Below are 27,693 nucleotides of genomic sequence, written 5' to 3'. Positions count from 1 at the left end.
CACACACACACACGCACACATACTGCAAGGAGGAGAGAGAGAGAGAGAGAGAGAGAGAGAGGGAGAGACAGAAGGCAGGCCGTTCTCGTTTCCTCTAGATGTGGATTGCACCGTGTTTTCACCATGCTATCATCATCAGATGCGCGGCCTCGAGCATCATCTCTCTGAGATCTGCAGAGATGCATCGGACTGAGAAAGAGTCGAGCGGAAGCCTGCATTGGGAGGCTGATTGAGCGCGTGCTCGTGTGTGTGTGTTCATACGGCACCAGAAAACCTCTTCCCAGCAGGACAGCCTTCTACATCCCTCATCACACAACGGCAAGGTAAGAAAAGCCGCGTTTTGACATCTGCATGCGAGCTGTGGGTGCGACAGTGATGCTGAGCGTCGCTTTGTGTCGCATCGCTGGATGAAGACGCGCAGAGAGCGCGCGCTGGACGAGACGCACAAAGCCTAGACGACAATGAAAAGCTGTTCTGTTCTGATGAGGAGATGCTTTCACCTTCCCTCACCCCCGGCTCTCTCGCGATGCATTTGCATGCAAAGATCAAAATCTCCTTGAAGCATCATTTTGGGGATCCTCATATGCTAAACCTGTCAAAAATGGCAGGAACTTACAAAATGGATCCCATAAGTTCATTATAATGGAACTGATGTATTAAAGTTCCTCCAGCAAATGGATGTTCTTCAAAGGGAGATTTAAGGAATTGATTTTTTTGCAGCGATGCCATCGAAGAACCATTTTTTTTTTTGGCTCCTCAACGAACCTTTCGCTGAACAGTTCCACTGTTTTTTCTTCAAAAAGGCCAACTACGGTTCAGAACTTTTATCAACACTGGAACCTTTCCCTTGATTAAAACTTTCTTTATAGTGCAAACTGTTCTTTTAGGAACTGATCACTGAAAGGTTCTCTGAGGAACCCTATCCTAGAACCTTTATGTTTAAGATGAACCGTTTTCGAAGAACGTTTTTCCATGCAGAACTTTTTGTCATTCCACGGATGTTTAAGGTTTTTCATGGATCCATGAGTGTCGATAAGGAAACGTTATTTATGTATTTATTTAAAGAGAGCATAATGCACATCTCAATCTGAATACTTCCACATGCACTTTCAAATACACCATGATCTTATTCATATTCATGGCCATGCATACATAAATGTGCATTTATGCATTTGCCAGCCACTTTTATCCAATGCAACTTGCATTGCATTTTGTTTTCCCTGTTGCTAGTGTCACGCTTTACTGTTTTAGCAACACTTATCCATGCACGTGCATTTTACTGTTATAATCATCTGATTCAACTGTGCTGTCAACACACTGATATCTGCCAGAATCAAAAACTAGAAAACACACATCTTCTCAAAAAGCATGTTTGAGACGTGCAAATATCTGCGTGTGACTCGATGACGTCTGGAAGTGGACGTCCTCGTGGGCCGCTTGCTGCTGTCCGACCGTGTTTATCCTCGTTCGGACTCGAGTGATCATGTGAACTGATCTTATTAGACAGCGAGCTACAGAAACGCCAGAAAACATCCTCTGTGTGTTCTCTCTCCGGGACGAGAGTATTAATAGCGTTTATCATCTCTAATGCTCATGATGAATCCTCTAATACCACACAGTAAAATACATCTCAACTTTAATTGAAATTTACAGGCAATTTCTGAGTGAAAGGTGTTTCAAAGTAAACCATGCACTCATTATTTTTTAGTACAGTTGCAACCTTTTGTTTTTAATTTTTTAGTATTTGCAAAGGTTAAAATGTCTCTAGTTGTAACCAGGATGTCATATAATGAGGCATATTTAATGTCTCGGTTATTTTTCCAAGACAGCAATGCGATCAAATGGAGATTTTAAAATCATATTATACTTTAATATTAATTTTTATTTACCAATGTATCATCTTCAGGGATCAAAACTCACAGAATTCAATAAGAACTCACTATAAGCTGCTATCCGCTTTTTTTTTATTCCAAGCAGTGTAATTTTAATATATGACATACTATTATAGCTTTTATTAATATTTAGAATTTTATTTAAAAAATATTTTTTACAGTATTAACTTTTATTTTAGTTTGAGTAATTATTTTTTTTTATTTTTTTATTTTTTTAATGTATATATAGTTATTTTTACAATTTATTTAGAGAATGAGAACTGAAATAAAATAATAATAATTTATTTCAGTTTGATTTTTTGTCTCAGTTTTAGTTAACTAATAATAACCCTGATTTTAAGCGCTCTTACAATTGACAGATTTGGGACCATTTTCTGTAAAACTATGAAAGATCATCTGCTGAGCAATGCATGCATGATGCATTTATATAATACAGTTAATACATGTTTTCCTCTGACTGTCTTCATTTGACTACAAGAGGTTTAAACTGTTCCATCATTAGTCCCTGAGCAGCTCTTTTCTGAGCTCTAGAGATGTGGATGTGTGAGTCTGAGCTCAGGTTGAAGTGCTGTGGATGTGAATGAGGACAGATGACTCGTTTAGGTTCGGTCACTTCATCTGAAGTCCTGCTTCACACTTCACTTCTCTGCTGTTACTGTGACGGGACTGTCACGTCTCAAACATCCCCTGGAGAACAAGAGATTCACATCAAGGGCTGGAGATGGCAAACAGCCACTCAGAATAGATGCTGATTTGGGATTTGGAGCAGAATAGAAAAATCATGCAGAAACACAGAGCATGCAAAGGAAGACGTAAATACTCGGCCAGAGCTTGAACACATATGATGTGCGTATAGTTTGCATGTAATGAAAAAGGACCCTATCTATCTAAACGCATGTGGGTCATCTTTTTTAAATGAAGACGAAAGCCAAAATATTAAATGTCATGGAGGTATATTTACGGTATAATCTACCTGAAATGACCTTAGGAAGATGGAAGTGTCATTAAATCATTTCAGAGGTCAGTGGTCTGTTAGGAAAAAATGGCAATCTTTGTTGCATTAAATTGCAAATAACTGTTTAAAAATAAATAAAAAAGCACTTTTTGAGTTTTTTCCACTAATGTTTGGATGGCTGTAACTCAAGAAGTATTAAATATATCTTAATATCCTTTAAGACACTTCTGTATCTTAATCTTTAAGGCCCTATATAGTTCATTTCCAGAGATACGGGGATCTGGGTCAATGTGGGTTCAAGAGTAAATTATCAAAACTAAAGGTGGGTCACTTTGACCATCGGATGTTTTTTTTTACATTTTTATTTATGTTGGAAAAAAATTTAACAAAATGGAAAAGTTTCTGAAATCTGATTGATTTGATATACATTTACACACACACACACACATAAAAATGTTTTTTTTTTTTTTTTTTTTTTACATTTTGACCTAATAATTTGATTCATAATTTGAAATTCTGCTGAAAACAAGACTTCTCCAATCAGTTAGTCCGTTTTTATTTTTTAATAAACTGAAAGAAAAATCCTTATTTAGGACTTTTAAGCAAACATTAAATAAGGCTTGCATTTCAGGTGGATGATAAATAGCAATAGAATAGTATGCACACTTTTCTCTTCTCCTATTTTTTTTAAATAACAGTTAACAATATGCATTATGCCAACAATAAGCATTTTTGTTGCATATACTCACTATGTTGCATCTAGTTATCATTACAATTTTTAAAAAAAAAGTTTTTTTGCATGTTATTCAAATTTTGTTGTAGATGACTTAAAGCTGCGGTCTGTAACTTTTGACGCTCTAGCGGTTAATAAACAGAACTGCTTGCGTCTTGCGGAAGAACATCGTAGCCGGAACTACTTCTCTCTGTTTATGTCTATGAAGAATCACAAAGGTACTGGGTTACTCCGCCGCGGTATCCCCGAAGCAATCTAAAATAGTCCGAATATAAACACTTATTATAGGTGCACCCTAGTGATTCAGGACAAGATAAAAACACAGTTTGGAAAAAGGATTCATGGTGTACTCACTTATTATGTTCATTTTTCTACATTTTGAACACAAACAAAGTTACGGACCGCAGCTCTGATTGGTTGTTTCTTAACGGAGCGATGTATTTCTGCAAATGGCAATAGGACACTGGGAGGAGCCAGAGGAGCTTGATTTTTACACAGATTATCTGTCTCATATTCTACTGTCAGGACATAATGACAGGTTTAACAAATATGTAAAAAATATATTTTTACAAAAGTTCCCTACAGCACCTTTAAGTCGAGCGCATTGCATTGTGGGATATAGTGTTTCACACAGTGTTGATGCAATAGAAATTGTATTGGGAAAATGATTCAAAATTAACTGTTGAAATGACACAGATGACATGATTCATCATAATTCATGAGTCGCTTGGGCAAAAAATGCAAAAATGCATTCAGTCATGAAACAGATGCTCAAGCGTGTTTCTTCAGAAGTACATCTCTATTCCTGCATGAGTGTGGAGCTGTTTAAACCCACACATTCTCTCTTCAGTTGTCTCATTGGAAACCTGTATCTGTGTAGCTGGGATTTTGGCTGTCAAACACTCCTCACCCACAGAATCCCTCTCCAGCTCCAGATGAAACACTTCTCAGGTCAATATCCAACTTTTAGAGTCGGACTTGATTCTCAGATTACTAGCACTCACATGTGGAGAGGAGCATTTTGCAAAGCATTCGCAGTCATCATCACAAATCAGATCTATCATTTAATAAAAAAAGACCTTGCACGACATCCTTTTCTTAATGCATAGAGATTTTTAAAGATTGCACTCATTAAAAAAATATATATGTATCAGAATTACAATTTCCAGCATATAGATATATATATATATATATGCAATCTCAAACTTTACAAGGTGTGTTCAGACAGCAATAATTACGTATAAATAAAAAAGAAAAAGGCAAGTCTGGGTTGTGATCAAAATAAAGCTATAATTTTAATGATCTGCTAATTTAGATCTAGTGTTTGGGTTGGACATGAGTAATACAGCAAGATTCATCAATGAGAGACAGATGGTGGCTCCACGATGCTTTAATAAATTTATTATTATGCTGCTTACCCTTCCAGTCTGTTATAATGAGATAGTAAAAATTATATGATTCATAAATCATGGCAGCATATGTTTTTAAATTACTTCAACTTGTCAAAATAATTTAACACATTTTTTACAATTACACAAGATTCAACTAGACACCATTTTTTTAAACTTGTGTTGAAATGACTTGTAGAGACAATTTGATAATACTTCAAATTTAAGCTATCTACTGAATTAGATGATGTTTGACAGATCAGATATGCATGCACGTGTATTTCTGGTTTATATTCTGTAGCAGCTTCATAGAGCTATTTATACATTTAATCAATAATAAAAAGAGAAACCACAACAACCATAAAGGACTCATATATTTATTATCGTTGTGCATGATTTTAAATCCTGTGAGAGGATTTATATTCATGCATTTGGCAGATGCTTATTTCCAATACGATTTTCTTTGCATTTAAGCTGTATGTTATATCAGTTCAATATCAAACCGTTACCTCACTGTGGCTTTATTCTGCTGTTTGAGCTCCAGAGAGGACGCTGTACACACACACACACACACACAGAATAATGAATCTAATGCAGGATTCACTGTACTGCACTGCAGGCACAAACACAAGCAAAGACTTTAAGTATCTCAGACGTGTGATGATTGTCCTCTATTGACAAATACAAAGAGAGGATTAACTCGTGTCTCACCCCCGCAGTGAAAAACCTCACACTCTTACTGCAGAAATGCTGAGCGCTCGTCCAAAACTGGTTCTGTGAAGAGGCGTGTGTTCAGTTAAGAGCCCAGACTGCGCTGTGTGCGACACTACTGTTGACAGAAATTAATAAAACACACACATTCATGAGAAACACACAGCATCTATCTTATCTTTGCATCCTTCACACACACACACACACACACACACATCTGGCCAACTATTCTTGTGGGGACTCTCCATAGGCATAATGGTTTTTATTCTGTACAAACTGTATATTCTATGGCCCTACACCTAACCATAACCCTCACAGGAAACTTTGTGCATTTCACACACACATTCTCACTCATTCACTCACAAACACACACACACACACTCTCACTCACTCAGTCACACACACACACACACACACACACACACACACACATTCTCTCTCACTCACTCCATCACTCAGTCCCTCACTCTCTCACTCATTCACTCACTCTCTCACTAACTCACTCACACGGAAACACACACACACACACACATTCTTACTCACTCACTCTCTCACTCACTCAGTCCCTCACTCTCTCACTCATTCACTCTCTCACTCACTCAGTCCCTCACTCTCTCACTCATTCACTCTCTCACTCACTCAGTCCCTCACTCTCTCACTCATTCACTCTCTCACTCACTCAGTCCCTCACTCTCTCACTCATTCACTCTCTCACTCACTCAGTCCCTCACTCTCTCACTCATTCACTCTCTCACTAACTCACACGGAAACACACACATTTTCACTCCCTCACTTACACGGACACACACACATTCTCACTCACACATTCTCACTCACACACACACACACACACACACACACACACACACACACACACACACACACACACACACATTCTCACTCCCTCACTCAATCACACGTTGTGTTATCCGTTAACACCTGCAATTCAATTTAGGATTTGCAACCAATTTTTAATAAAATTTTTCTGGTTATGCTCATATCTTTGCTATTTTATGGGAAAAGTATTTAATATATTTCCTGGTCATCTGCTGTAATATTAATCTATCTATCTGTCTATCTATCTATCTATCTATCTATCTATCTATCCATCTATCTATCTATCTATCTATCCATCTATCTATCTATCTATCTATCTATCTATCTATCTATCTATCTATCTATCTATCTATCTATCTATCTATCTATCTATCTATCTATCTATCTATCTATCAATCATGAACAAGAATCATGAACAAATGTAAAAGAATGCCGTGGAAAATCATTTGTCAAATAGAAAGGATATGCTGCTTTACGGTAGTATTTTTTGAATGAATTATATATCTGATATATGATATTGTTTGGACAATGTTTACAGTCCAAAGCCAAAAACAAATGAGAAAGATTGAATCATACTTCTATATTTCACATGGAGCTTAAAAAGCCCCTGTGGTTTAGTGCATCCGTCTGTCATCACAGAGAGCTGAACATCAGATGAGTGTTATCTCAATGATAATGGATTAAATTACCTGAGGGCAACACAAATGGGCCTCAAATGTAGACTTGTGGGACACGCAGAGGATGAACATGCTCTCCAAAGTGAAATGCTTCACAGGCAAGAATAAAACAACATATAAATTTGCTGAAAATGTGCTCACGCTCAGTTCATCCCAGATGTAGATGAGTTTCTTTCTTCATCAGGTTTGTAGAAATGTAGCACTGCGTCAGTGTCTCATCAGTGGATGCACTGCAGTGAATGGGTGCCGTCAGAATGAGAGTCTGATAAAAACATCAGAATAATCCACAGCACTCCAGTCCATCAGTGAACATCTGGAGAAGACAAAAGATGAAACAAATCCAGCATTAAGATATTTTTAACTTAAATATGAATCCATAATAACGCTTCCTCCAATGAAAAAGTGCATCTACTGTTGTCTCTATCATAAAAATCACCCACATATTAGTTTAGATCTGTTTAAACGCTGCTTGATCTGTGCAGATTTCTCTCCTGATTCAGACCAGATGCACTTTCACTGGAGGAAGTGTTATTATGGATTATAGAATCATTTCTCCAGATGTTCACTGATGGACTGGAGTGCTGTGGATTATTGGGATGTTTTTATCAGACTCTCATTATGACGGCACCCATTCACTGCAGAGCATCCATTGATGAGACACTGATGCAATGCTACGTTTCTACAAATCTGATGAAGAAACAAATTGATCTACATCTGGGATGAACTGAGTGCGAGCACATTTTCATTTCTGTGTGAACTATTCCTTTAGATAAACACATGCTGACAAAATATTTCAAGTCATCACATCTTCTCGTACAACAGACAGACTATTCTGTCAGACTATGCACTATGTAATCTATTTGGACCGATTACAACATCATTTTTTTCCTCATTGAACCTTGCGTCCAGCCGCAGCTCGATTTCTTGATATACTAACTTGAAGTCATTTTTAAATATAAAGTCTGAATATTTGTATAAAAACAAAGGCTGTGATGTTCAGAACATTAAATACAGTATTTCAGAACAAGTAATACAGTCTAAGTGGACGTCCATGACATGCGGAGTCCCACAAGGCTCGATCCTAGCACCGCTCTTGTTTAGCCTGTATATGCTCCCACTAAGTCAAATAATGAGAAAGAACCAAATTGCCTACCACAGCTATGCTGATGATACCCAGATTAACCTAGCCTTATCTCCAAATGACTACAGCCCCATTGACTCCTTCTGTCAATGCATTGATGAAATTAATAATTGGATGTGCCAGAACTTTCTTCAGTTAAACAAGGAAAAAACTGAAGTTTCTTTTTGATTTCTAACCCTGCCATCATATCAGATCTGGATTGAAACGCTGTGACAGTGAAAACGGATTAGTCTTTTTGAAAGCTGATATTGCTGCTTTAGCTGCACTGTTTAAATGGATTATGATCCACATGGGATAAAGTCCCGGACAATATTAATATAGATCAGCAGATTAATGGATGAAGTAAAGTTGACAGCAGCTTTTAAGAGTAAGATTAAAACAACAGCAGTATCCGATTTATCATTAAGTACAAGCAAAATCTCATTACAGCTGATTGGACTCTGAAATGTGCCGGATATCATCAGATCTATTAAACATAAACGTTACATGTTCAGCGCTGTTTTTTCAACGCTATATCTTTGTTTAAGGATCTGTATCTGGTAGATGAAGCTCCTGGATTCAGTAACACACGCAGATCAATATTCACTCTTGAAATCCTGATGCAAACACACACAGATAGTCTTGCTGTATAAAGAAGCGTGCGTTTCTTGTCAAGGGCAATCCGTTAAATGGGCGTTCGCTGTTATTGTCAGTGTGTAATAGACTCTATGGCTAGTTTCTACTCGTGTGCTGCTGGAAGAAATGTCAGTAATCAGGAATGATCAGAAACGACTTCAAAATAATCTGTCTAGGAGAAATATCTGGGGCTTTAAGCTTAACCAAAACGATTGATTTTTCATGCACAGTCTGGATATTTTGAGCGGTGTCTTTTCTATAACATGGTGAGGCTAAAAATGCTAAATGCACCTTTATGTGTTTATTTTGTTATGCTTTATCTATTTATGTGTTTGCATCTGTTACAATGTATCATATATCATTATGCTACATTTTACTCAAACACGGTGACAGTGTATCGTTTCTAATTTATGGAGTGATACAAAGAGGTATCCGGAAATTTTGACAACAAAGTGAAAATAATTTAGACCCGGGCTTCATCCAGTCCTCAGGTTTCTGGTCTGGAAATGTATGTAAATTAGTACACACATAATAGGATAATATGACATTTGCATGTTTAAACATCACATTTCAGAGGAGAAAACAGCTGTTCTGATGTACTGTGATTTAATCAACCAGGGAAGATTATTTTAAAGTAATTTATTATTATTGAAACTACCTCAGATGACTTTGATTTTACAGTAATATTACTGTAACACCGATGCAGTTTTTATCTTGTTGTGAGGCTGATTGTGTGTGTGTGTGTGTAAAAAAATTATTAGAGTTAGAGTTATTAGAGTTTTTTTTTTCTTAGCAAAAAAAAAGTAAGATAATGTACAGGTTAGATTCTTAAAAATATGTCCATGTATTAATTTGTTGAGTAGTTGTATAATGAGAGGTACAATTTACAGTAAACCTGTAATTACCACAAAAGAAACCCTTTCACAGTGTTATACGAGATGCTTAAAATAAAATAAAATAAAATAAAATTAAATTAAATTAAATTAAATTAAATTAAATTAAATTAAATTAAATTAAATATTTTAAAACTTATTTTTAAAATGTATTTATTTTATTTTTTTACTATAAGTCACCTCAAGACTGTTGTTTTGCATGCATTTTTTGCATGCATTGTCAAATTAAATATGCCCTCATTTGCATACATTTCCAGAATCTGAATGTTGGCTGAAGCCAGGTTCAAAATTCTTGATTTTGATGACATATTAAAGTTAAAGATTTGGGATTTCTCTTTTCATTACTCCATAAAACAGAAACCACTGTCAGCAGACAGAAATACATGCATTTTCACCAAGTTTTTAGGAATTAAATGATATAATCAGGTTAATTATAATCAGAATAAAGACAGGAATAAAACTGTGATGCACTACTTAAATGGAGAAAAACTCACTGGCTTTAAATGTGTGTGTATTGTAATTAAAATCTACAGACCTACTGTAAATAGATGCATTAAAATAAACACTAAAATGTATGCTTTTTTTGCGTTATGGAAGCAAAAGCAGACAAAATATCAATATTACCCAGTTGTTTTTATCTGTAGTGCTTTACTTTAAATGAGAAAGCCTCTTTATTCCGATGTAAAATGCATCAGTTTTCATAATGTCTCCGTGAGATATCATTAATAAAAACTGTCAAATAACTGTCTAGCCATTGTTTTAGCGAACGCACAAGCCGCTGTACTCATAACGTGACCCATTTTTCACATCTCCTCTGTGCTTTGACAGATTTCCAAGTGAAATACTGGAACGTGACGCGCACTTTGGATAAAATCATTCCCTTTCCATCTTTGTCTCACTGAATGTCCCTGTTTCACTTGGAAAGATGTCATATTATAGGAGTTCAATGTGTTGCTTCGAAGCAATCTTAAAGATAGTATATTTACAGTATCATAAGAGATCTTTTAGGATATAATTATTAATCGTTCTATGAAAACATGCATCATGTTTATTTTATTAAACTAAATTGTAACAGGTGCAAAAATATTTCTGGCGTCACAAGTGGAAAATACACAACAAAACTAATGTGAGAATAATATGTCCCTTTTAAATGCCATATTACAGTAAACTGTAAAAATAATATAAAAAAATTGCAATTACAATGAAGAATAGAGAAATAAAACAGGAAAAACTACTTGTTTTTTAAAAATGTCATGATACGTGAATTATTAAATCAGGAAGGAAAATAATAGAAAACATTTGCTAATATTAGAGTATATCAGATTTATTTTTAATAAATAACTTCATTGTATTATGATATAATATCATGTCATTAATAAATAAAATATATGATAATATAATAAAATAAACAGTAACCCCCCCCCAAAAAAAGAATAAAATAAAATATTATCCATCCATCCATCCATCCATCCATCCATCATCTTCCGCTTATCCGGGGCCGGGTCGCGGGGGCAACAGTCTAAGCAGAGACGCCCAGACTTCCCTCTCCCTAGCCACTTCCTCCAGCTCTTCCGGGGGGACCCCGAGGCGTTCCCAGGCCAGCCGGGAGACATAGTCCCTCCAGCGTGTCCTAGGTCTTCCCCGGGGCCTCCTCCCGGTGAGACGTGCCTGGAACACCTCCCTGGGAAGGCGTCCAGGAGGCATCCGAAATAGATGCCCGAGCCACCTCAGCTGGCTCCTCTCGATGTGGAGGAGCAACGGCTCTACTCTGAGCTCCTCCCGAGTGACCGAGCTTCTCACCCTATCTCTAAGGGAGCGCCCAGCCACCCGACGGAGAAAGCTCATTTCGGCCGCCTGTATCCGGGATCTTGTCCTTTCGGTCATGACCCACAGCTCATGACCATAGGTGAGAGTAGGAACGTAGATTGACCGGTAAATCGAGAGCTTTGCCTTACAGCTCAGCTCCTTCTTCACCACGACAGACCGGTACAGCGACCGCATTACTGCAGAAGCTGCACCGATCCGTCTGTCAATCTCACGTTCCATCCTTCCCTCACTCGTGAACAAGACTCCAAGATACCTGAACTCCTCCACTTGAGGCAGGAACTCTCCACCAACCTGAAGTGGGCAATCCACCCTTTTCCGACTGAGAACCATGGCCTCGGACTTGGAGGTGCTGATTCTCATCCCAGCCGATTCACACTCGGCTGCAAACCGTCCCAATGCACACTGAAGGTCCTGGTCTGAGGATGCCAACACGACAACATCATCCGCAAAAAGCAGCGACGAAATCGTATGGTCCCCAAACCGGACACTCTCCGGCCCTTGGCTGCGCCTAGAAATTCTGTCCATAAAAATTATGAACAGAACCGGTGACAAAGGGCAGCCCTGCCGGAGTCCAACATGCACCGGGAACAGGTCTGACTTACTGCCGGCAATGCGAACCAAGCTCTTGCTCCGGTCGTACAGGGACCGAACAGCCCTAAGTAGGGAGCCGCCGACCCCATACTCCCGGAGCACCCTCCACAGGATGTCGCGAGGAACACGGTCGAATGCCTTCTCCAAGTCCACAAAACACATGTGGACTGGTTGGGCAAACTCCCATGAACCCTCCAGCACCCTGGAAAGGGTATAGAGCTGGTCCAGTGTTCCACGACCGGGACGAAAACCACACTGTTCCTCCTGGATCCGAGGTTCCACTATCGGCCGAATTCTCCTCTCCAGTACCCTGGCATAGACTTTTCCAGGGAGGCTGAGAAGTGTGATCCCCCTATAGTTGGAACACACTCTCCGGTCCCCCTTCTTGAAAAGAGGGACCACCACCCCGGTCTGCCAGTCCAGAGGTACTGTCCCCAACCGCCATGCGATGTTGCAGAGGCGTGCCAGCCAAGACAGCCCCACAACATCCAGAGACTTGAGGTACTCGGGGCGGATCTCGTCCACCCCCGGTGCCTTGCCACCGAGGAGCTTTTTAACTACCTCGATGACTTCAGCCCGGGTGATGGACGAGTGCCCCTCCGAGTCCCCAGCCACTGCTTCCTCAACGGAACACAAGTCGGTGGGATTGAGAAGATCCTCGAAGTATTCCTTCCACCGCCCGACGATATCCCCAGTTGAGGTCAACAGGTGCCCATCTCTACTGTAAACAGTGTTGGTAGGGCACTGCTTCCCCCTCCTGAGGCGTCGAACAGTTTGCCAGAATCTCTTCGAGGCCAACCGATAGTCCTTCTCCATGGCCTCACCGAACTCCTCCCAGGCCCGAGTTTTTGCCTCCACGACTACCCGGGCTGCAGTCCGCTTGGCCTGCCGGTACCCGTCAGCTGCCTCCGGAGTCCCACAAGCCATCCAGGCCCGATAGGACTCCTTCTTCAGCTTGACAGCATCCCTTACTTCCGGTGTCCACCACCGGGTTCGGGGATTGCCGCCTCGACAGGCACCGGAGACCTTACGGCCACAGCTCCGAGCAGCCGCAGCGACAATGGAGGTGGAGAACATGGTCCACTCGGACTCAATATCTCCAGACTCCCTCGGGATCCGGTCGAAGCTCTGCCGGAGGTGGGAGTTGAAGATCTCTCTGACAGGGGGCTCGGCCAAACGTTCCCAACAGACCCTCACAGTACGTTTGGGTCTGCCGAGTCTGTCCAGCTTCCTCCCCCGCCATCGGATCCAACTCACCACCAGGTGGTGATCAGTTGACAGCTCCGCCCCTCTCTTCACCCGAGTGTCCAAGACATATGACCGAAGGTCTGATGACACGACCACAAAGTCGATCATCGACCTCCGGCCAAGGGTGTCCTGGTGCCACGTGCACTGGTGGACACCCTTATGCTTGAACATGGTGTTCGTTATGGACAAACCGTGGTTAGCACAGAAATCCAATAACAGAACACCGCTCGGATTCAGGTCAGGGGGGCCGTTCCTCCCAATCACGCCCCTCCAGGTGTCACTGTCACTGCCCAAGTGAGCGTTGAAGTCCCCCAGTAGAACTACGGAGTCTCCAGTCGGAGCACTTTCCAGCACCCCTCCCAGAGACTCCAAGAAGATTCTACTGGGGGACTTCAATAAAATATTAATTAATTTTAATCATTTTATTCTATTTTATTTTATTTTATCTTTTTTTTTTGGGGGGGGGGTACTGTTTATTTTATTATCATATATTTTATTTATTAATGACATGATGTTATATAATAATACAATGAAGTTATTTAGCCCTAAATAAAATAAAATATTAATTTATTAATTAATATTTTATTTGATTAAGAAATGAAATAATAATTAATAATATTTTATTCTATTAATAATAATTAATAATTATTTATATTTATATTTTATTTTATTTATTTTTTTTGGGGGGGGGGGTTACGGTTTATTTTATTATTATTTTATTTTATTAATTTAATTAATTAAAAATACAGGAATTTCGTTGTTATAGGAAAAAACCTAATGTTTTTATTAATATGTATTATTTTATAATTTTTGTATACAGAATATTTATTGAATGTGTATTTATTGTTTTTATATCTAAAATTAAGCTATATTTTTTCATGCATCAGACGGTTAATTCAATGTGTTGCTTGCATTGAAAAAGAATTGCAATGAGTGAAAATGAAGTAAATTCTGCACCTTTTTTCAGTGCATAAGTCTGTCAAGATTTAAATCATTTTAAAATAGATTCATTACCTGAACCGAACTAGAAAGAATAAAAAAGCGGCATGAAATCTACAAGGTCAGTTAACGTCCTTGCCTTTCAGTGAGCTCAGCAGCGAGAAGACAATGTTTTCCAGAGTTATTAGCATCCTTCAGTGTGACGGCAGGTCAGCTGCTTTTATCAAGTTAATGCACTTTGAACCCAGAGGCCTTCATCGTCCCCCGTCTGTCATTTAAAGGGCAGGCCCAATGAATAAGCCCTAATTGAGCAGATCTACTTCATCTCTCGTGCACAGAACAGCCGTCGATGTACAGGAGGAAGATGTGTGTGTCAGAGACAGCATTAGAAACGCTGACAGTGAATCAGCAGATACGTCTCTATTTTAAGAACAAAGATGACTTGAGATTTCTTTTGCTTTGAGGCAATGCAACACATTTAGACCAGATTTAGTGCAACAAAAGAACAAAAATAGACATACTATATTTAAACGAGTCATTATGCAGCAGTTTTGGCGTCAAATGCTTCTAATCTGCAAATGCATTTAATGCATATGTCAATTTTAATTGAAAATAACTCGATGCATTTCCCTTTCAACAGTGGAGTACCAATGTTTTTTTATGTTTAGAAAATTAGTTTGAGTAATTTTGTTGTTTTGTTTGTTGTTGTTGTGAGAAACTATCATTTTTATTAATAGTTTGAACCTTTTTGTTTTATGTTGTACATTTTCTTTATAATTTCATAATTTTGGTAATAAATAACTTAATTGTATTATTATATTTTATAATGTAATTAATAAATAAAATATATTATAATGTAATTACTAAATAAAATATATTATAATATAATAAAATAAAGAAAATAAACAGTACGCCCCCCCCAAAGCTTAATGTTTTAAATTATATTTATTATTTTATTTACATAATATTTATTTAATTTATGTTGTGCATTTTTATTTTTTTTAAATTGACTTTTTATTCATTTTTATTTTAGTACATTAATTTGAGAGACGTTTCCTTGAAACAAGTGTTTTTATATATTTTTTTAATTTTATTTTAGTTATTTAGTCATTATTTTATTTTAACATTAATTGTTATTTCACATGCTTTTTTAATGATTTTAATGTTAATTGACTATAATAAGCCTGCAGTAATATTGTATTCCATATACCAAAATAAATGAATATCCAAAATTATGGCAAATTACTATCTATAAATATCACATTTTACTTGAAGCCTTTATGCATAATGCATTAAAAGGAATTCATCAATAAAAGTTATTTTTACAGATTCCTGTGGTTGGTTTGGTCACGTGTTTAAATGCATTGTATTTTCTGTTTAACAACGAATAGATAAGTATTATAATACATTATAATTGAACCATTAAAAATACTTTTATAATGCATCATATATGAAAGCTTCAGGTAAAGTGCTTTTCATGTGTTTTACAATGATTCATTAGTATTATATAATAATTGTTTTCATGAGATCCTGCAATGCATTATAAGGTGCACTGCAGTAAATTCTGTAATGCATTATATTCTTTTTCACATTTCTGTGTTTTGAAAGGCTTCTGCTGTAGTATCAGACAATGTTTCGCAAGAAGAAGAAGAAGAGGCCGGAGATTTCAGCGCCGAAGAACTTCGAGCATCGCGTGCATACGTCGTTCGATGCGAAGCGAGGAGTCTTCGTCGGTCTTCCCACACAATGGCAGAGTTTAATAGAAAACCTGCGGAGACCCAAACCCATGGTGGACCCGTCCCGGATCACGCCGGTGGAGCTCAAGCCAAAGAAGGTCAGAATTGCATGGATTAAATACCAAGAAGGGTCCCAGAATAGCATACTAGACCTTTTCAGTTCACTTTGACTTGATTGGAAACTGCAGAGCAACAGCCTGAAAACTCTGGAGGCATGAGCCCACTTCAGAATAAGAGTCCTTTTATTTCCTCACAAATATTTCTGTGTGAATTTTGAGTAAATTAATGGCTGAGGCCTTTGAAAAATGTATATCTGTGTTTCAAAATTTCCCATAAACTTTTTAATTTTAATAAAAAATAATAATAATAAAACAATTTTTTTATGCTTTTTAGTTTTTGTAGCATAAAGATAGAAAACATATATGTAAAATCTGTTTATATGTTAATATCTGTTTTTCGAAAGTTCCCATAAACTGAAAAAAATATGCTTATTTTTAATTTTTTTATTTTTATTTGATGATTTACTTTTTGTAGAATAACAAAAATAGATTTAAAATGAATAAAATTAAAGGGCAAACGTTTTTCTTGTAAATTATATTCTGAAAAATATTTTCTTATTATTTTCTTTTAAAAGATATTTTAATAATACATATATTTTTTATTTGCAACTCTAAATTGATTTATATTTATTCACATTTCTTAATATCTGTGTTTCAAAAGTTCCCAGAAACTAAAAAAAAATGCTCCTTTTTTATTTATTTATGTATTTATTGGATGCTTTATTTTTCTAGAATAACAAAGAAAGAAAAAAATATAAATACTATAAAAAATAATAAAATAATAAATAAAATTAAAGAAATTCAAAAATAAATAAAATGTATTTTATTTTATTTGTATTTTATTAAGGGATAAGGCTTTTCTTGTAAATAATGATATATATATAAATATATATTTTTTTGCAAATTTGTTTTGAAAAATGTATATCAACAAATTCACTATTCTGAAAAAAAAGTTCCCAGAAACTGAAATCAAATATGCTGCTTTTTTATTTTTATTTGATTCTTAATATATTTGATGCTTTATGTTTTGTAGAATAACAAAGATAGAATATATATATATATATATATATATATATATATATATATAATATATATATATATATATATATATATATATATATATATATATATATATATATATATATATATATATATATATAAATAAAATTAAAGGGATAAGGCTTTTTTCTTGTAAATTATTCTCTGAAATAATATTTTCTCATATTATTTTCTAGTAAAACATTTTAAGAAATTATAATTTTTTTTATTCAGCTTTAAAAAATGTAATTCAAGTTATTCCCATTTCCTCGTATTTGTAGCTGGGAAACATGTCTGTTTTTGTCTCTGGCATCACTGGGACAGCGCTTGTATCTGAGCAGAGAATCAGTGCTTGATCTCTCAGGGACGTCCTGAACGCCGTCAGAAACACATGTTTTTTCCCCTGTCACACACTGGCTTCTTATCTATCACGGTCCTGCTGTGAACACTGAATCCTCAGAGGAACGAGAGATTTATTACCTCTCGCTGGCAATTAATAATGATGCAGCGAGAGTCAGGCGGAAAAACTGCAACTCCACACAAAAGAGCCGAGCTTCTGCAACATCTATACACTTTCATAGAGGCCTGCTTCATGAATGTGACGTCAGAGGATTATCAGGAAAAAATTATTCAATATATTGTAATATATTAACAGAAAATATTATTCCGTATAGTATACTTAACATTATACGTTATAATTTATTAATTAATTTTATTATGTAAAAAAAATGCCAATTACAAAAAAAAAAAAAAAAAAAAAAAATATATATATATATATATATTATATATATATATATATATATATATATATATATATATATATATATATATATATATATATATATATATATATATATATATATATATATATATATATATATATATCACATTATAAAAATATTTTGTATTATTATAAATAATATATTTTTGATTATTATAAATAAATAAATAAATAAATAAGTAAATGCATACATGCTATTTATATTATTGTAAATTATAAAACATGAATAAATGTCAATATTGGCCAATACATTATAGATTATAATTTATTTATTTTATATATTTTATATATTTTATTTTAAATATATTTTAGATTTTTATATAAAAAAAAAACATAAATGCAATTTATATTATTATAAATTATTAAAAAAAACTGCATGAAGGTGACATAAATGGCATGGCCAATAATCTACAATAAAAGCCTCTTTACTTTTTCCTTTCTTTGCAAGAAAAGCAATCCTCCGATAGCCCCGACGAATCATTCAGCGTTTCATGAACACAAATCAACCACAAATAGACTCCTCGGAGGAAAGTGTGATTTTGAGTTCATCCGCACCCGAGTGAATTCACACGCTCTTTAAATAGCATCCGGTTTCAGTCGGCATTAATCAAACCTGACTCTGTTCTCTCTCCAGACCATCGTGCGCGCAGCATGATCGGCCACGGAGACTATATATCAGCCATGCTGTCCGACATGAGCCGTCTGTCCGTCACCAGCTCCAACTCCCTGCGCAGGAGCAGCCCGTCGGCCCGCAGGAGAGCGCAGTCGCTCGGACGCCTCGGGGAGGTCAGCGAGGCCGATGTGTATCAGTACGAAGCCCTGGACGAGCCTGACCCTCACTGGGACGAGAAATCACGCAACTTCCACAGCGAGAGCAGCACGCCGTACATGGGTCCGAAGAAGAGCGTGATGCTGCAGCCCAACGGCGTTCTGCCCCGCGCCAAATCCACTTACGAGGTCAGCATGAGCGCTCTGGACAGGCCTCCTCCTCCTCCGGCGCTCCCGGCCCCCCCGCCGCCCCCCATCCCTGTCCCGGAGCCGCCCAGGGCCGTGTACCTCGGAGGGGACATCGGGAGCCCGACGGAGAGGCTCATGATGAGACGAGAGTTTCCCATCATGTTCTCACACAACCAGAGACCCATCACCTGCTTCTACAGTCCCACAATGCCACACGGAGACGCTCTCACGCCGGACAGACTGCTGGTCCATCCGCAGAACAGCCCGGGGAGACCGTACTCCTCTTACGACCTGAAGGTAAACCTATGACGTCGAGTCGTTTACCCAACGGTGTTGTTTTTCTCACCACGTTCTTTCGTATTGGCAATTGCTAGTAATTCTGACTTCTGTGGCCAACAGTCTCAGTGATGGAAGCGTCTTCTGACATGCGTTAAATTTAAATTTATGCATTTAGCAGACGCTTTTATCCAAAGCGAGTTACAGTGCATTTAGGCTATCAATTTTTACCTATCATATGTTCCCAGTGGGTCGAACCCCCAACATTGCGCTTGGTATGATGCTTAATAAATAAATGATATTTTAAAACATATTCACATAAAAAGGCAAACCAGCCCACGTCCTTATTTATATTTTCCTTATGTTTCTCTTCTCAATGAAAGGGCGAAGCGGCCATGAGACTCCAGCCTGGATATCTGCACAGTGGCACCAGCAGTCCCCTTGTGAGCGGCACCAGACCTCACAGAGCGGTGCGTTCGTCCTCCAGCTACACCATCGGACTCTCGCCCAACATCAGTTACCGGCCCACCGGGCCAGACCCCTTCATGAGACACTCAGGCTGCCCAAACCCAGGTCTCTACCCCAGACAGGACAGTCCGTCTCAGCCCCGGCCGTCTCCCACCGGCTCTCTAGCCAACAGCCCTCCGGGAACCTGCTCGCCCGCATTCAGACCCCCGCAGCACCCCTCGCCCCGACCGCCGCCCGACCCGCCCAAAGTCACCCACGAGCAGTTCAAGGCCGCGCTGCAGATGGTGGTGGATAAAGGAGACCCGCGCTCGTATCTGGAGAACTTTGTGAAGATCGGCGAGGGTTCGACGGGTGTGGTGTGCATCGCCCGAGAGAAACACAGCGGACGGGTGGTGGCCGTAAAGATGATGGACCTCAGGAGACAACAGCGCAGAGAACTGCTCTTCAATGAGGTGAAAGAACGAATGAGCATAATACTAGGAATGCACGATATTGGAATTTTACCGATATCCGATATGCCGATATTTTGGCCGATACCGATATATTTCCTTTTGTTTGGAAACAGCATCAGGTCTGTGCAGAAATTATAAGCTAAATATTTTTAATTGTGGTTAACTTTTAACAATAACTTATTTGTTAGAATTAAATAAACAATAATGATGGTTTTTGACAGTTCTTTTTAGCTTTTTAAATGACTATAAATAAACTATACATAAATTGCTGCATTTTCCCCCAGAAAAAAAAGCATATATATTTTATTTAGTCAACCTAACATTTTATTTTAAGATTTAACATATTTATATGGTCTAAAGCAAAAGAGTGAAAAATCTTTCAGAGCTTATGATTAGTTTAAAAAAACCACATTACATATTAATGAATAAATCTGTATATATAAAAGTATTTAATTTACAAGTGTCATATTTGTGATTTTTTTTAAATGTAAGCTATAGCTTCTGACCTTTAAATAAAAACATACTCATTATTTTCTGACATTAATTACTGCTATATTTATTCAGAAACACAGTCTAAATGTTATTTTTGTTGGCTATTTTCCTTTTAATTTAATTAAGTAGGCCAACAGCGCCCCCTACAGATTTAAACTCCTTATCGAACGGGTGTTAGGACCCGGGGGAGGCTGGCGCTGTTTACTCTATCACACACCGAATCCGTCATTCTGTACCTGCTTTCACAGATTAAATACAGCGAACCGAACAGTCAATCTAATCATTATTCAGACAAAACGTTGCTTCAAGTATGAGCCACACTGCTGATGTGATCTAATCGCTAGCACACCCTGAGCACATGTGAGTTAGCGCATTCCTCTTATCGGCAAGACATATCGGCATTGTTTTTTATATCAGGCCGATACCGATATTTACAATTAAAGGGTTAGTTTATAGAAGGGTTAGAGAAGACAATGATGAATAAAGTCGTAGTTTTTGCTATTTTTGGACCAAAATGTATTTTCGTTGCTTCAAAAAATTCTAACGGACCCTCTGATGTCACATGGACTACTTTGATGTTTTTCTTACCTTTCTGGACATGGATAGTAGACCGTACACACAGCTTCAATGGAGGGACTGAGAGCTCTCGGACTAAATCTAAAATATCTTAAACTGTGTTCTGAAGATGAATGGAGGTTTTTACAGGTTTGGAACGACATGAGGGTGAGTTATTAATGACATCATTTTGATTATTGGGTGAACTAACCCTTTAAAGCCATTATCGGCCGATTCCGATATTAACCGATAATATTGTGCATCACTACATAATATTAATAAAAAAATTTCAATACTGCTTTTTTATTCAAAATTTCAAATTTACTCACCCTCAGGCCATTCAAGATGTAGAGTAGTTTGTTTATTAATCAGATTTGGAGTTACCGAATATAGAATTTGTTATTCTGAAAATGCAAGTCCCATAACTGCATTTTTTTTCTCATTGAGTAGGCTATCTTGTTCCATTTTGTTACATAAGCGAAAACGGTTTCAAATGACATTGAACCCAGAACATTCAGTCACAAAATGTTTTGAAGGAACAAACAGGTTTTGAAAGGGAAATGTCTAGGGTTATTCATCAATTGTATAATCACAGTGTATGATTTCATACTACCAGAACTGACTCTATTTATTCATATGCAAATAAATAGATGAAACATATATTAATATGAATTAAATATTTGGAACACTGTAAACACAAATCACATTTAATGTCTAAAAGTATATATATTTGACCTCTTGAATATTGAGATATGAATTCTGGTCTGTGTTTAGGTGGTGATTATGAGAGATTACCAGCACAGGAACGTGGTGGAGATGTTCAAGAGCGCCCTGGTGGAGGAGGAGCTGTGGGTCATCATGGAGTATCTGCAGGGAGGAGCTTTAACAAACATTGTGTCTGAAACCAGGTACCACAGCACAACAACTCTGACAACCATGTGATTTCTCCAGCCGTTTCTCATCCTTCTGTTTCATGAAAGATGAGAGAATTGTTTATGTTATCATTGTGATCTCTATAGGATTTAGGAGCCTTTTTATTTTTTTAAATGCCTGTGACCAAAAAACATATGTACATATGTCAATTTATTATTATTTTTGGTCAAAGGCATTTAAAAATCATCTCTTAGGGACTTTATGTATACATAAATAATAAAATAAAATAAAAATTAATTATGTATGTCTTCTACTTTTTATTTTTACATTTTATAATAAAATATCATACATAATTTAAAAACAATACAATAGAACTTAAAATACAATTATATGATACAATATATAATTAGAAAAAATATTTAAAAAATATAATATATAATTTAAAATAAACGAATGCAATATAATATAATATAATTTATTATAAAATAAAATAATTAAATATTTATAATATAATATAATATAATATAATATAATATAATATAATATAATATAATATAATATAATATAATATAATATAATATAATATAATATAATATAATATAATATAATATGCACATCATTTGCAGCCAGCTAATGGATGAAAAACTAAAGACAGACAACATGCAATGACGAATCTTTCACAATAAGACCAGATGTAATTGCCAATCAGTTTTAATTTCAAATCACTTTAAAGTGACAGTTTTTAATGCTAATTCACTGGGATTGCAGTTCTGCGTTTTAGAGGAGCGAAACACAACATCTGGCAGCTCTCAAGGGACTCTGCTCATGTCTGGTGCAGTTACTGACTCCATGTCGTATTACTGTGGTGTTTTATTCATGCCACAAGAGGGTGATGTACAGTTATGGATCCGCTCTCAGCTGTGCATGTATCCTGACACTCCTTACACGACGGCCGACATTGATTTGATTAGACAATCAGTTTAGTGCATGTTCTGATGACATGCAGGGGGAATTTGATTAGTGGTCTAATGAGTTTGGTAAATGCATCTCTGTCTTTGTCTGGTGAGGCACTAGATTTACATGATAGTCTCTCGACTGAAGGACGAGATCTGACCCGAGCAGCAGGCTTTGAACCACACGTTTGCAAACACCATCGATTTTACACGCGGCCCCAGAGAGCACCAGACAACTGAGAGCACAGCAGTTTGACAAGCAATTATATGACATGAATAAATGAAGTAAACCTGATGTGAACGTGAGAAATGTGAGCATACTGTATATACAGAAATATTGAATGTCTTTATATCTACAGACTACAGTATATAAATAATATGAACGACGAACCACAACAATGAAACTAATTAATACAGCAGGATAATCCTAATGTCATGGTTATAAAACAAAAATAAAAAAAATTAAATTAAATTAAATTAAATTAAATTAAATTAAATTAAATTAAATTAAATTAAATTAAATTAAATTAAATTAAATTAAATTAAATTAAAAATAAGTAAAGTTGATATCTATATGTCTATAAATATTAAAATGATTAATATATAAACAATAATAAATGATAATAAATGAACCAAAACCTTCCTTTAGAGCAAGTTAAACATAATGTCATGAATATATAAAGGAAAAAAAAAAATTTGTTTAGTCAACAAATACAATGTCAAATAATATACAAAACAATTAGAAGAATTTTAAATAAAACCATTTTCATAGTGATTTTAAAATAGTTAAATCTAAATAAAATCTAAATTAAATGAAATGTATAATATTATAATATAATAAAATAATAATGCATCAACAAAAACCTAATGTTGTTAATAAACAAGAAAAAAAATGAAAAATTATTAGTCAATTTATATATATATATATATATATATATATATATATATATATATATATATATATATATAAATAAATAAATAAATACAAATACCAAAACAAAAATTGCATGACATGAATAAATTAATAAGCATGCATTACAAAAAACAAACAAAAAAACAAACAAAAAAAACTTTAACTATATATATGCCAGTGGTTTCTTCCCGCCTCGATGAGATGCAAGACTCTGATATATAACAGCACAAAGAGCTCAAGTCACAGTTATACTGAAAAACACCAGATGCGTTGAGAAATGTGTCTGCTGATCTGTGCAGCACAGTTATGTAAGCTCTTGTGTGTGTGTGTGTGTGTGTGTTCAGGCTCAGCGAGGAGCAGATCGCCACCGTGTGTGAAGCTGTGCTGCAGGCGCTGGCGTATCTCCACTCACAGGGCGTCATACACCGAGACATCAAGAGCGACTCCATCCTGCTCTCGCTGGACGGACGGGTGAGTGAAATAAACCCTACTCAAACCAAGAACAGAGACAGAGATACACACAGACAATCAGAAGTGTTGGGGCCAGACACATTCTATTATTATTCATTATTATTATTCTTTTTTAAAGAAACATACATTTATTCAGCATGCATTAATAGATCAAAAGACTAATAAAAGGCATTTATAATATTTATTCGGCATGGATGCATTAAATTTATCAAAATACTAATAAAAGGCTTTTGTAATGGAAAAAAAGACTTATTTTCTATAAATAAATGCTGTTCTTTTGAACTTTCTATTCATCGAACAATCTTAAGTTTCCATAAAAAATATGACATTGATAATAATCAGAAATGTTTGTTGTGCAGCAAATCAGCATATATCTTTTTATGTAATTTATTACGAGGATTCAAAGCTGAATTTTCAGTATTTAATATTTTATTTTATTTATTTTATTTTATTTTATGGTCCATTTAATTTGTTGACTAATTCTTAAAAAAAATTTTTTTTTTGTATATTCATCACCTTAGATTAGAATTTTATTAAATTAATTTATTGCTACAAATATAATATAAATTATATTTTAATTAGTCTTTCAATAATAAATTGTTATATTAATTACAGCTTTATATTAATTATAAATATAATATTGCTATATAGGGTTCCGAAACAGATTTGTTTTCATTTTATTTTATTTTATTCTTTTATCTAATCAAAATCTGTTTACTTCAGAATACATCAGTAATAATAAATTAACTGATTATACAAAAAGAAAAAAAAGTGGAAATTAGTGATCAAATTAAATGGACGTAAATGTATTTAAAATGCTGAAAAACTCAGCTTTGCAGGAACAAGAATAAATGACATGATATAGAATATGTTACAATTGGAAACAGTTATTTGAAACTGTAACAATATTTCAGAATATTACTGTTTTTACTGTATCACTGTTATTCAATGCAGAAGAGACTTTGTGAACTCTCACCCGTCTCCATGTTTCTGACTCAGATCAAGCTGTCAGACTTTGGCTTCTGCGCTCAGATCAGTAAAGATATCCCCAAGAGGAAGTCTCTGGTGGGAACGCCGTACTGGATGGCTCCGGAGGTCATCTCCAAATCCCCGTACGGAACAGAGGTACAGCTGAACACCACCACACAAACACATGAAGCAGACGGTCAGAGTAAAGCAGCGTCTGTGCTGCGTCTGCAGGTGGACGTGTGGTCTCTGGGCATCATGCTGGTGGAGATGGTGGACGGAGAGCCTCCGTACTTCAGTGAGACGCCGGTGGCTGCCATGAAGCGTCTGAGAGACGAGCCGGCACCCACCGTACGCAACCTTCATCAGGTACGAGGAAACCCTCTCCATTAATCACAGAGAGACACACACAGAGATGAACGTCTGCAGAGTTACAGACAGTCGGAACTTCTTACAAACAAACACACAGAACCTTCTATATAAACAATATAGAAATAATAATAAATGAACCCAAACATTCCTTTACAGCAGGCTAAGTTTAATGTCATGAATATACAAAAGAAAAGAAAAAAAGTTAAAAATAAATATTCATTATTCAGTTAAATGGACTGGTCCAAGCCGGAATAATAAAATAAAATATTATAAAATAAAATAAAGCAAAATAAATAAAATAAAATAAAATAAAATAAAATAAAAAAATAACTATCCTTTATTCATTTACACGGTCTGGTCCAACCTGGAAAAATAAAATAAAATAAAATAAAATAAAATAAAATAAAATAAAATTAAAAATAATAACTATCATTTATTCATTTACACAGTTTGGTCCAACCTGGAAAAATAAAATAAAATAAAATAAATGTGAACAATAACTATTAATCATTCAGTTACATGGTCTTGTCCAACCCAAAAGAAAAAAAAGAGAAGAGAAGAAAAGAGAAAGGTGAAAAATATATATAAATGGTCTGGTCCAACCCGGAATAAAATGAAATGAAATAAAATAAAATAAAATCAATTATATGGCATGAATAAATAAGCCTGTATCTTAAAGAGATGTAAATACACACACACACACACACACACACACACACACACATACAGTATAAAATGTAAAAAATAATTAGCTAACAAATTAAACAAGGCTAAATAAAATAATACTACTGCTAATCATAATAAAGAAAACACAGCATATCAAAAAGGTAAAACTGCTTTTGATGTGAAAAGATCCAAAAAGTAAAATAAAAAATAAATACGCACCATATAATATAAAAATAATGTAAAGTCCCATTGTGCCCAAACTGATTCGTATCTGTTTAAACATTAAAATGTGGATGTGTTTGATGTTATTTGGTGCCGTCTGTTTGGTCGGCAGGTGTCCCCGGTGCTGAAGGACTTCCTGAAGCGCATGCTGACCCGGGATCCTCTGGAGCGGGCGAGTGCCACGGACCTCCTGGAGCACCCCTTCCTCCTGCAGGCCAGCTCTCCGCAGTGTCTGGTGCCCCTAGTGGAGCAGTACCGCAAGCGCATGTCCCGCTGCTGAAACCCCTGCTAACATCAGAGCCCCGGCGGTGTCCCTGAGAGGAGATAACCAGTGTGAGACGCACCTCACGCTCCACCATTGAGACGGCTGCTATGAGGAATGGACTCCATAAAGCCTTTTTCTTCTACATGAGGACGTCTTAGTGGAGCTTAAAAGGCGGTGAATCAGAGAAGAAGTGCGTCTGACTGAAATGCGTGTTATCGTGACTCGCATCGAATCCGTGGCCGCAGAAACCTGAACGAGCCATGGTTTAGATTTTATAATGCTTTCACATAATGATCTCACTGTTGTTGTTGTTCTCTACAGCTGACACAACTTTACAATCGCTAACAATTTAAAATAAGTTTCTATTAGTTAACAGGTAAAGCATTTATTCATCTCGGTTGATGTTAGTTCCAACATTTACTAATACATTAATAACAACAAAAATAAACTAAAATCGTATCTTAATATTATTTAATGGACCTGATATGAACTAAAACTGTAACAAATGTTGGGTAATGCATTAATATTCATTGTAAGGCATCACCTTAATATTTATTATCTACAAACTGGAATTATATATTACAGTCGATGATGTTAATTCAGTTGATGTGCATCACAAGTTAAATGTATATTAAATTTAAATTTTAATTTAAACACCTTGCTCATTTAGTCAGATGTTAATGTATTACTAAAGGGAGATATATTAAAATACATTTATAAAACATGTCAAC

General features: G+C 36.1%; 1 pseudogene; it reads left to right on the top strand.

The window, feature by feature from the left end:
- Positions 1-29: 29 nt before the first annotated feature.
- On the top strand, positions 30-27,693 carry LOC113083302 (serine/threonine-protein kinase PAK 6-like; annotated as a pseudogene).

This window comes from Carassius auratus, unplaced genomic scaffold, assembly GCF_003368295.1.
Source record: "Carassius auratus strain Wakin unplaced genomic scaffold, ASM336829v1 scaf_tig00037688, whole genome shotgun sequence".
NCBI classification, from domain to species: Eukaryota; Metazoa; Chordata; class Actinopteri; order Cypriniformes; family Cyprinidae; genus Carassius; species Carassius auratus.
The sequence above is the reverse complement of the archived record's forward strand: the minus strand, read 5'-3'. Positions and strand labels throughout refer to the sequence as shown.